The sequence below is a fragment of the Lepidochelys kempii genome, chromosome 7, assembly GCF_965140265.1.
Source record: "Lepidochelys kempii isolate rLepKem1 chromosome 7, rLepKem1.hap2, whole genome shotgun sequence".
NCBI lineage: Eukaryota > Metazoa > Chordata > Testudines > Cheloniidae > Lepidochelys > Lepidochelys kempii.
The window spans coordinates 98,790,143-98,801,815 of NC_133262.1; the positions used below are offsets into that span (position 1 = coordinate 98,790,143).

General features: G+C 39.1%; 1 protein-coding gene across 36 annotated transcripts in view; it reads right to left on the reverse strand.

The window, feature by feature from the left end:
• The window catches only part of JAKMIP3 (Janus kinase and microtubule interacting protein 3), a 176,715-nt gene extending 167,268 nt beyond the window's left edge, over positions 1-9,447 (reverse strand). For 33 of the 36 annotated variants that reach the window (XR_012160036.1, XR_012160035.1, XM_073353994.1 and 30 more), the window contains exon 1: positions 8,986-9,447. The gene's annotated coding sequence lies outside the window, so the exon portion shown is untranslated. The remainder of the gene's footprint in view (positions 1-8,985) is intronic. The other 3 variants (XM_073353986.1, XM_073353984.1, XM_073353983.1) reach the window with 3 other exon arrangements.
• Positions 9,448-11,673: the final 2,226 nt, after the last annotated feature.

The following is an 11,673-nucleotide window of genomic DNA, read 5'->3' on the forward strand; positions in this document are numbered from 1 at the left end:
TTGAAAATCTTTCATTCAAATGTTTCGATGTAAAGCAAGAGAAATCAAGTCAACATAGATATGTATATATTTTGAAGATTTTAGGGTCTGAAAAATACTCTCTTTTTTTATATACTCTCTCTGTCCCAATCCCAAATTCCATCTCACCCTTCTGACATGATTTTACTGATTGTAAGACAGCTCTGAAGAAAGTAGTTTCACACACACCAGCAAAGTTTCTTTTCTGTTTAGATATTTTCTCCTTTTCACAAAGTCTCAAAAATAGAGGAGGAGAGAGGAGCACATGTATTCATCTGGGTTCCAGCTCCTTGCCCTCTTGATGATGATAATAAAATAATGATAATGATAATACCTATACAGCACTTGTCATCAGTAGATCTCAAAGACCTTCACAAGCTTTAATGTATTTATCCTTATAACTATGTATTTTGCCTAATAAAGAGGGCAAGCAGCCTGAATCTGAATATATAATAATCTTGCCCACACCTACATCCTCACTCTCATTTGGCCCCTGCTCCTTTCTGCTCTACTTCTCTCCCTTTACTCTCAGCTTCAAACACCTTTTCCCTGCCATCCTTCTGCTGAGAAAAACCTACTGTGTGTTCAAGCACTCTCCTCCTTTTAATTCCTCTTTAAAATCTACTTATTTCATGAAGACTTCCAATGATGATTTCATTTGCCATTTTTCTGGATTGCTTTCCCATCTGCTGTGTTTTCGTCTCTCAATCAGGATTGAGAACATCCTCGGGCTAAAACCATTGGCCAGATCTTAAGCACACTCAGATCTTTTTGTGAAAAATCTACAAGACAGACCAAGCAACCCATTTTTGGAAGAATCCTTTCTGCAGGTTCTCTGGTGTGATTATGTAAGACCCCTGCCTAAGAAGAGGTCAGCAGGTTTCAGCCTGTTGGGTTAATTGACAGCATAATGAGGAACACCTGGCAGCAAACCCAACTATCCCCTGCTGAACTTGAATGTATCACAGGTTTGGTTAAGGATAATGAGACTGCCATTCAATGACATTTTGAGGCAGCTAGGGTCTCCCCCGATCCCTGATGGCCTGGCAGATACCCTGTCAAACAGACTTTTGGGGATACGTCTTCAGTAGGCCTCTGTCTTGTGAACACATAAACACACTGCTTGTATTCATTTACACATACAAATGGGCATCTGCATGCATAGTTCGTGTAATCAGATAACTAATTGCTCTGTATGCATGTGCAAATGTAGGTTCCACACATGCACATTTAGTACACTTGCAAAATACAGAGCTAAGCAGAGCTATTTCAGAATCTTCTGTAGAATTGGAACTACGCAGCTTAGAATCTTCAACTGTGAAATCTCACAAGTGGCAATGAGAAAGTTCCATACTGATTTTCTGGAACTTTTAAGTCAGCTCATCTTTCTTTATATTCAGCATACACTTATTTGAGCTGGCAACCAATATCAAGGAACAAAAGCACTTAAAGTACACTTGATGGTAGGAAAAAAAAGCAAATAAATAAAAAGGAGAGAGGTGGACTAACCCACTGAACAAGGTACCAAACCCCCAAAATATGTGCTTCCTGTATGTAGATGAGCAGGATAATGCCAGAGGAGAGAAAAGAGTGGAACAATATTTCTATCTTCTAGGGCCTCATGTAAAATACTGAGGACACAAAAGACAATAATAATGAAACCCTACTGTAATTAATCTGTCTTCAAACAACATAAATAATAAATCACCTCCACCACTGTAGAGCCAAGGATAGAACCCTGGTTCTTCAAATCCAGAAAGCTCAGGCCTCTACGCCTTGAGCTAAAGGATATTTTCTACAGTGCCTAGTAATAGCTTCCCTTGTCCTAGTATTAGATCACTTATTCTCAGGTTGGCCCTTCTTACTTGTTGGGGGCAAGAGTGAATTTAGGACCAAATTCATATCTGGAGTCAGTATAATCAAGTTATTGTCAATCAATCATCCCAATTCTTCACACAGTTGTCAGAGGTTACTAGTTTGCAAAAAAAATGACTCTGTTGAAGCACGCAGTATGTGGATATCAACTGCTGATGAGGGATGATTTAAACTGAAAAACAAACAAACAAGCTCATTTCCAACTCAAGTGACACTTGAGACCTAGCTTCTAAGATAGGGCTTAATTTGTGCCAGGATTTGCTAGGGCTGAGCCCCGGCACCTCTAGGCTGGGAGGTTCATAGCCCTGGCACCTCTGGGCTTGCCACGTCAGTTATGAAAGTAAAAAAATTGCTTGAGCCTCAGTACCTCTCTCATTACAAATTAAGCACTGCTCTAAGATAAGAGAGTAGTGCTTTGCCCAGTGAGATTAGACCCCTTAAATATGCTTTCAAATTTCTCATAAATGTTCTTTGCTAAATTAGAAAATGTAAGAAAACATCCAAATATCCTATTTAATTTGAGCAACTTTGTCTAGTTCTATGAAAGAGAAGACATTTAATAATCAATGAAAAAACAAACAAATGGACTAGTAAAATGCTCAGCTTTAAGAGAACCAACTTATGTGGATTTCTATATAAAAATATTTCGGCTTTTCATTCAATTATAGAGTTTAAGGCAAAAAGGAACCACCAGATCATCTAGTTTGAGACTTGTGTATATCATAGGCCACCAACACCAGCCAGCACCACACACTGAACAGAACTGAAATTAGCTTTTAATATTGATATTTTATTTTTATGGCAGTATTTGACAAGAGGATTGCTTTAATTTATTGCTGTGACATACTGGAAAATCTCATTTAAAAATATCTTTACTCCTGTTAATATTGCATAGAAAATAATATCCCATGCTGACCAGTAATTTATGAGTTCATTATTTAGAATGTGATCTATCCAGAGTGACAAGTTACAACCTTTAAGCCACAGTCCCCTTGCCTTAAGTATGGTTATATTGTTCATCCCTATATCGTTTTCTTCCTTTCAAATCTCACATCCATTTGTTGTTTTGTTCTTAAAGGAATGTGTGTCCCGTTACTAGAGAAGAATACAGCCTCAAGATATTTTTGAATGGTTCCACAGATATACAACTAAATAGCTTTTAAAAGTGGAGGGGCAGCATGGTCTGGGGATGGAGTGTGGACAGGGAGCCAGGAGAGCTAGATCCTATTCTCAGTTGGGCAAGTCACTTCTTCTCTCCGTGCATCTGCTTTCCCTTCCACCCTAGCTGTTACCTATTTAGATGGCAGATCTTCAGGGCAGGGACTCTCTCTCACTGTTTGTGCAGTGCCTTGCACAATGAGGGTCCTAAACACAGTTAGGGCCTTTAAATGCTATAGTAGTCATAAAAAGAAAAAAGAGGGATTTTCATCCTGATGCAAAGCATAAGTACACCCATTGTGTGAGCAGATAATGTTTCCTCTAATCAGGGCTGAAGGGAAGGCTCTATCTCCCCTTGGGATTCACATCCAGACTCCTCTCCTGACGTCAGGTGCCTAAGCCATTTCTTGCAAGAAAGGCAGCAGAGCACACCTAACTCCCCACAAAACAGCAGACTCCCGTAATCTTTACCCAGTGGTTAAGATACTCTATACCTAACCACCGGACTATAGAGTCATTTTCATTCTCTCTGGCCCAACACATATTTAATTATTTATACACAGTGGAACAGCTTAAACAGTAGAGACTGAGAAAGACCCACACCAGGATATCCATAGCCCAGTGGTCAGGGCACTCATCTGCAGGATCAGGTGGCAGCGGGGGGAACCTCAGGTCAAGTCCCTTCTCCATGTCAGGCAGAAGGGTGGGGGGGATTGAACCTGAGTTTCCCACATACCTGGTGGGTGCTATAAACACTTGGCTAAAGATTATAAGGGTGGATGCCTCCGGCTCCCATTTTGTGAGGAGTTCAGTGTGCGGTGAGTAAACCTAGTGTGAGAACTCTGCTGGAGTTTCAGCATGAGACTAGTGAGAGAGTCGGGACTGAAGTGGTCTGATCTACTTACCACGGTGTCTTTACTGCAGAAAGTTGATAGCTGACGCTCTCCCATTGACTCCACTTGCGCCTCTTGTTCTGGTGGAGTACCAGAGTTGACGTGAGAGTGCTCAGCGGTCCATTTATCGCATCTATAGTAGACGCGATAAATCGACCCCGGCAGGATTGATTGCTGCCCATCGATCCAGTGGGTAGTGTAGTCAAGAACTCAGTGGCCCCTAAATGTTTGACTTCGGTGCCTGAAGGCTTGTCTACACTACCCACTGGATTGGCCGGCAGTGATCGATCCAGCGGGGGGGTCAATTTATCAGACATGATAAATTGACCGCTGAGCACTCTCCCGTTGACTCTCGTACTCCACCAGAATGAGAAGCGCAAGCGGAGTCAACGGGAGAGCGTCAGCTGTCGACTTACCGCAGCAAAGACACAGTGATAAGTAGATCTAAGTACCTCGACTTCAGCTACACTATTGATGTAGCTGAAGTAGCATATCTTAGACCAACCCCATGCGGTAGTGTAGACAAGCCTTAAGTCCTCTTACAGATGTGGGCCTTTGTACAGTTGTAATGCTAGCTACATCTGTAGAGTATGTGATACATACCAAAAAAGGACATTAAAAATATCATTTAGGTTGCAAAATCAAATACTTGAAAGTTGGGAAATACCAGATTTACAGTTCCTCATGCAACCTAGATTCTGCCCCCTTGTGCAATTATCCTGGGGCCCAGGTGAGTGCAGCTGTCCTCCCCCTGCCCTCTTCTACTACAAATGGTCTGGAAGCTCACTGGAGTTCTCAGTACTGTGCCTACTGGTGGTGGTGCTTTGGAAATGGCATGAGCAAAATTTTCCTGAGGAACACAAGCAAGAGAAAGAAAATAGCAAATTTTAATAGCTTATATCTCAGCAAAAATTAAATGAAATTTCATGGACCTAAGAAAAAACACTTCCCTAGCCCTAACTCTATGTGGATGGAATCAACAGGGCTCTGCCTGGGCACAGGGATCTGTCTGTGTTGCACACCTTGCAGAATCAGGGCTTGGATTGTACAAGCTTTGGGAGAGGGAATATCTTTATCTTTGCATCTTTTACCATCTTGATTACCCTTCCAAACACTAAGATTACAAACACTAATATAGGTAATAATAATAAATATGAAACATTATTTTCCTAAATGTAGAAGTTTCTTTTTAAGGCACTATCCAAGTGAAAGGAAAAAAGTAATATATTTTCAGACTCTTTAGTATTATTCATCAGGAACTAATAAGACCATGGGGATAAAATAAGTTTAATGTTAAATTAGAGGGAGATTTCTAAAAGTGACAGAGGGATTTAGGAATACAAGTCCCATTTAAAGTCAGTGAGTCTTGTGCTCATAAATGCCTTAGGCATTTTCTGGAAAAAAAAAATCTCACCTTTAGGGTTCAATCATGCTCCCTTTGAAGTTAATAGAAGTTTTGCCTTTGGCTCAAATGGGAGTAGGTAGGATTAGGCCATTCAAGCTTAATTATTAAAAGAAAATTAAGCACCATTAATGTGGAATCTCATTCAGATTTACATCCTAGTAATGTATAGTAATACCATTTTGAGTTCATTAGTGCTGCTCTTTATTTCTGGCATGTGCCAAGGGACACATCCATTATGCAACCAAGGGACAGGCAAGGCAAAAGAGAGCAGCATCAGCAAAAACAAGAGAAGTTTTTGTGCATCCAAAGTACCGGTTCCATCAGCTAATTACATTTATCCAGATTTGCACAAAGGGTTGAAATAGAAGTCAGGGCTACCATGGACAGATGACAGGTCTAAATATCACTGAATAGTATATCAGGTTTGCATAGCTAATAGTCTTCTGTTCAATTAATATTAGATTACAGTAATTCCACAGCAACCTTAGCAATACATGAAACACATTCAAGCCATGGCTTATGATAAAATAATTCTCATAAAACAACAGATGTAACTTGGTTACTAGCTTTATGCGGATGACCCAGATTTGAATTAAATCTCAGGACACTCGCATCTTAGCCTGGGAAAGTCCAGGAGAATCACAGAGGCCACTGTTCTGGAGCACCTCTAAGTAGCCCCAAGTTTACAGGCTGTAAAGTAACCAGCAATCTCATCAGTAAAGCAATTCAGCCTTTATAGTTGGCATTACAATATGAGGATTTGGGGTGGGATCTAGAAAAGGAGAAAATGGGAATCCAGAAAAAAAAAACCAAGTGATAATATCCATACATTTCCCAATTTAAGCTAACCTATTATCTTGAGCCAGTTCCTATGAAAGATAATTCCCCTTTTTTGCATATTCCCTTGGTCAAAGTCCCTTGATTTTGGGGTTGGTTGAACAATGTGGAAATTACAATATAAAAGAACATCCATTTGTGTTGTTTTCAAGTATGCCAACGTACCTTCCCAAAAAAACCCATAAGCACTTATTTTAAGAAATATGATTTGCCCCCAAACTATTTTTCTCATGTTTTAATTAACCCTTTCATTTCAGTTATTAATTCTTTTTGTATAGAATACAAAAGTGAGAGTTGCATTTGGAGACTAAAGAGTATTGCTGGAATAATTGAATTGCTGGGTAATTGCTGGACTCTACTGAACCTGTTGCCTTTCTTCAGTGTCATCAGTTAATAAGGAACCCTTTATGAAATGGTCCTGGACAAATTAAGAGTGCAAGATAATGTGTCATAGATTTTTGTGACCACCTATAGAACATAATAGAAAATTATGACCCTACTCTAGAATTGGATAGGATGGTTCAAAAGGAAGGATGCCATTCCCTATTAAAGAGTAATTTCTATAGAACCTTATCTAATTTCTTTTTATGTTTGGTTGGTCTCTATCTACTCCAATAGGACTTTACCATAGGAGACAACACAGGAAAATAAGATCTGCCATTCCAGAATAGACCATTGATTTATCAGGTCCAGTATCCTGCCTCCAGTGATGGCCAATACTTGAAGCTTCAGAAGAAGGTGAACTCCCCTTTCCTTTCAACCCTCACCACATATTATGTTCCTAGCCAGTTCTACAGAGATGGAGATGGGGATCAAAGGCAAGACTGATTCCCTAGTGTCCTTTACAGCGACTAGCTTATATCTGGCTTACTCTTATCACAAGATGCGTGACTACAAATGTTACTATTGGTCATAAAGTTATCCAGTCCTGTTAAAATCCAACCATGTTATGACTATTTGACAGATTGATTTTGGCTACTTTATTGAATCAAGATGTGTTTAGATCCCAGATTCAAGTCAATTCGCTTACGCAAGATTTTCTGAGCATTTTTTCTTTTCACCTTCCATGAAAGGAAATCTTGAACCAGGGGGGTTAATTACTTATATAGTAAAATAAGATTCACACCTACAAACTTTTGAGATGTTTGTCACCTTCCTTCAAAAGGATAAACACAGATGTTTTGAAGGAAGGTGTTAAAATGAAGGAATCATTATTCAAAAGCATTCTGTTATTGAGACAAGCATTCATCTGTAAGTACTAATTTGTCAATTAGTTTTGAATCTGAACCCACTGCAATACAAGGCAATGTTTAAAAATTATGTTTTGACAAGAGTAAAGCCAAATTATGCTCTTGCTCACATAAATGGATAATACATGTAGAAACTTTTTAGAAAGTTTTACAGTGCAGGGGATGTTAGCAACTATCACTTTCTAAATATTTAATAACAGAGACAGATCTTGATTTAGGAAACATGTTTAAGTCTGTTTCCTATTCAGAACAGTTAGTGGGACTTAAGCATGGGCTTAAAATTAGCTCATGCTAAAGAGCTGTTCTGAATAGGGATGCTTTCCTGAATCAGGGTCTTAGTTAGAAATGCAGGTTTCTCCTGTTCCAAGAATGTGCCTGTCCCTATTTTGGTAGAATTGCTAACCTATTTTTTAATTCAAGACCTGTTCAGAATTAATTCTTGTATCATCTTGCAATTGATATTTTACTCCAGAGAACAGTCATCCATTTCCAATGCAGATATGAAATAAGCAGAACTTAAACTTTGAGAATAAAGTACTAAAACAGCTCCCATCTCAAATTCTCCTGTACTGTGTACTCCAAACACCTGTAATACACTCACAGTCCCACTCTGAAAAACAAAGCACAGCATTTATGACAACATATTACCCATTATATGTAAACCAAGAGAACTGAGTCCAAACTGCTGGTAGCAATAAGCAGCTATATCTTTCAAGTGAATGACCGGTGCACAGGAATAATACCATAAATGTAGACTCTGTTGTACAATGCATGGATTCTCTGAAAGTATCCTGATGTGAGAAATAACAGACAAAAACCAATCTGATTCAGATCTAATGTTTTTGCTGTATAGATTCTGCCTGCATTTTAAACAATGTCCAGGCAGAGGTAGACACATTTATTGAAAGGAAAAGAAGCTTAATGGGAATAAACAACATTTATAGCCAAAAAGGAGGAAACATTTGGATAAAGGCAGCTTCCCTTTAATCTAACAGGTTAAACATCACAGAATAGGAAATGGTTCTCATTACATGCAGTATATGCACCTGTCAGAGTTTAGAAAATAGGAAATGTCAAAATCATTAATTTAGTGAACATAAGAAGTACCCTGAGACAATAATCCATAAGTTGCAAGGCCCTAAAAATAATGCAACATCTACATGCAAAAATGCAGAAAGGATCTGTATTTACAAACATAGTTTCTGGCATTTCAGTTCAACCACATTTGATTCAGACTCTATGAAGACTCTATGAATTAATAGCTACAGCAAGAAGGTGAAGCTACTTATCTAATAAAATATAATGGTATTAGGAAGGCCTACATGCTTCCTAAATGAAAGCTGCCCGGAATCGTAGCTGCATTTCTTAATCATTCCAAAGATGTTTGATATTAGAAAAATTATGCCAAAAAGAGCATGCAAAACAGGATGTTTGAAAATGGATTAGACAAAATATATAAATAAATCATTCTTATGTAACTGTACATATGAAGCCGTATATTTATTATGTACATATACATATATATTGACAAACATGTATAGAAACTAACCTTACAGGCACGCTCCATCATGATACACACTGCTTGTCTGCTTTACCTGAGGATAGTACCATTCCTTGTATGCAGTGCACTTCATTCTAAAAACTGTGGGCTGTTCCTAGCAGACAGATTTTAAAGGATTTTTTAACGATTCACATTGCAAAAGACTTTTTTTAAAAAATCCATCCCTGCTGCATGAGATTACATTTTCCATTTCTATCCTCTGAATAGTGGGACCAGATGAGGAATGATTCATCAATAAGTCCATGGAAGCATTTAGAAGAAGGGTGGGGGAAAGGAATCAACCATACAGTAAAATCTGCTCACCATGTTCACACCCCCAAAGTGAAGAATCAGACCAACCTAACTGAGGAGAAGCTAAAGATGAATTTCACAGGAAGGCTGCAGTTGCCGGGTGATACACTGTAAGCCCTGCTCCCTCCTGGGAGAATGAGCTCATTGCGAACATCCAACAGCCGCCCCTCAGCCATTGCAGTCTCACTGCAGCTACCAGCTGAGTGCAGGAACGTCATCACAGGAGATCACTTATAAAACTGAAAACCCTCCTTTTTAGAAATCTAAGTCAAACACACAAATGGGGATGTAATATTAGAGCACCCCACAACTAGCACAACCAAAAGTCCCTAGAAAATAGGAGGCAATCATAAAGGCTCGCCTGTTTTGCTGTTGTTTTTATTAAGCCTACAGTTTGCATTCTGTACAGTGTGAATCTGGATTTAACTCTTCCTCTTGCAAGGGTTATGTTTTTGAACAGGATACATAAGATTTAAAGGATAGTCACATTTAACTAGAACTGGTAGCTTTTGCACTTGATCATCGCAAAGGGGACATTTCAAGTGCATCATGTTAAACAGAAATCCTCACACACTCCAGTGCAGGGCCAGGTATTAGCAACTTATTTTTGATAAGAATGTCATTATTGAGGATAATTTCTTCTTCATAATTTCTTCATTCTGCAATTATGTGAAAATGGCAAAAAGGCAGCTGCTTTCCTGAGCTTCTATAATGTATTATTTGAGAATGAAAGCACTGCAGACAGTAAAAGATTGTCATTAACCCCTTATTTACTGCCTCTTGCCATCTGAGCATATTCAGCAATCACACTCACAATACTAGCATTCCCACCATTATTTCTATGGTAACAAACAAAGACAAGTGGGCCAATGAGTGGCATGAATTGTACTTTGGGTGCCTTTTAGGTTTCAGTCTCTCTTAGGAAAGGTGGATTTGGTCACAAGACATTTTGATCCACACTAGAACTTTGCAAGATCTAAGATACACTTTTTCTTTCTGACAATTGTTCAATCCCTGGTCATAAATTGATTTAAAATGTTACAGGGTTTTTTAGATTTAACATTCCAAGTAAAAACCCTTACTTAAGCAAAGATTCCATCTAACATATAGGTGGGGCTTACTGGACTGAATACACGATTGGGAGCCAGGAAATGCCTGATCTGACACTGACAATTTGCAACTTTAGACAAATCACATAACCTCTTGATCTCCATTTCCCTATCTGAAAAAGGCGTATACTATTACATTCTGCAAAGAGACATTGGAGGACTGGTTAGCCTGTAAACTGCTCTGAAGATGAAAAACGCTATAAAACTGCAAAATACTATTAATATAGAGGCCAACTGTTCACCCCTGGTTCTGGCTGATAACCACTATCCATGTGACACAGAGTCATTCCGCCACTGTGCAAACAGGTGGCGATGCAGGTGGCTGGTGTGATCATGGGAATGGAGGCAGAAAATGAGGGCACCATTTCTGCTCCATCACCATCAACGGGATCGCCCTGTAGTCCTGCCACTGTGAGTTCCTCTTTCCCTCTTTCCTCCAGTACTTGGGGGTGCAGCAGGAAACCATGAGAGGAGCCAGTTGAGGAAGACTCTGAATTTAATCCAAAATTTGGGGGAGCCAAGACAACTGAAGCAGATTAAAGGTGGAGTGTACAATTGTATTATTCATTTGATAATGAAGGCAGAAGGTAAGCCGTCCTGGTTCCCACCAGAATCCCATAGTGTCCCTCTGACAATCAGGGCCCAGACGCCCCCGGGGAAGAACAGGAGGCCTAAACCTCAAAAGAATAAACAATTTGATTGACCGATTATATACAATATTACTGTACTATAAAAGTGTATTGAGTGAGGTCTTTTATGAAAGCTGGTGACCCACTGGTGATTAATACCATTGTGAAATGTACACATTAACACTATATGATAAATTATGAATATTCACTGATATTAGACTTTAAAATCTGCGACCAAACAAAGGGAGAAACAAGTTTTCTCTCAGACAGGAGGGAAGGCAGCTATCTGTCTCCAATGTAAATTAAACATTATGGAAACAAAACAATGAAAGCCCTATATACATACAAATCATCAGGGAGATGGAGAAGAACAGCAGGAAGCCTTCCTGACTCTTGTAACATGGTCAATGAACTTGGGGAGATATAAGCAGAAACAGAAAGACATTTATTTTGGTCTCCTTCATCCGAGGAGATAAAGAAGCCAAGTGCTTCAGGCTCTGTGATGGATCCTGGCCAAAGACTGTCTAGCCATGCTGGAAAAATGACTATGATGAGAATACTACTCTGAATAAAAGACTGCAGTTTGTTAAGTTAGATTTTAGTCCAAAAAGTGTATTTTTACTTTTGTTTGTAGCCATTTCTACTCC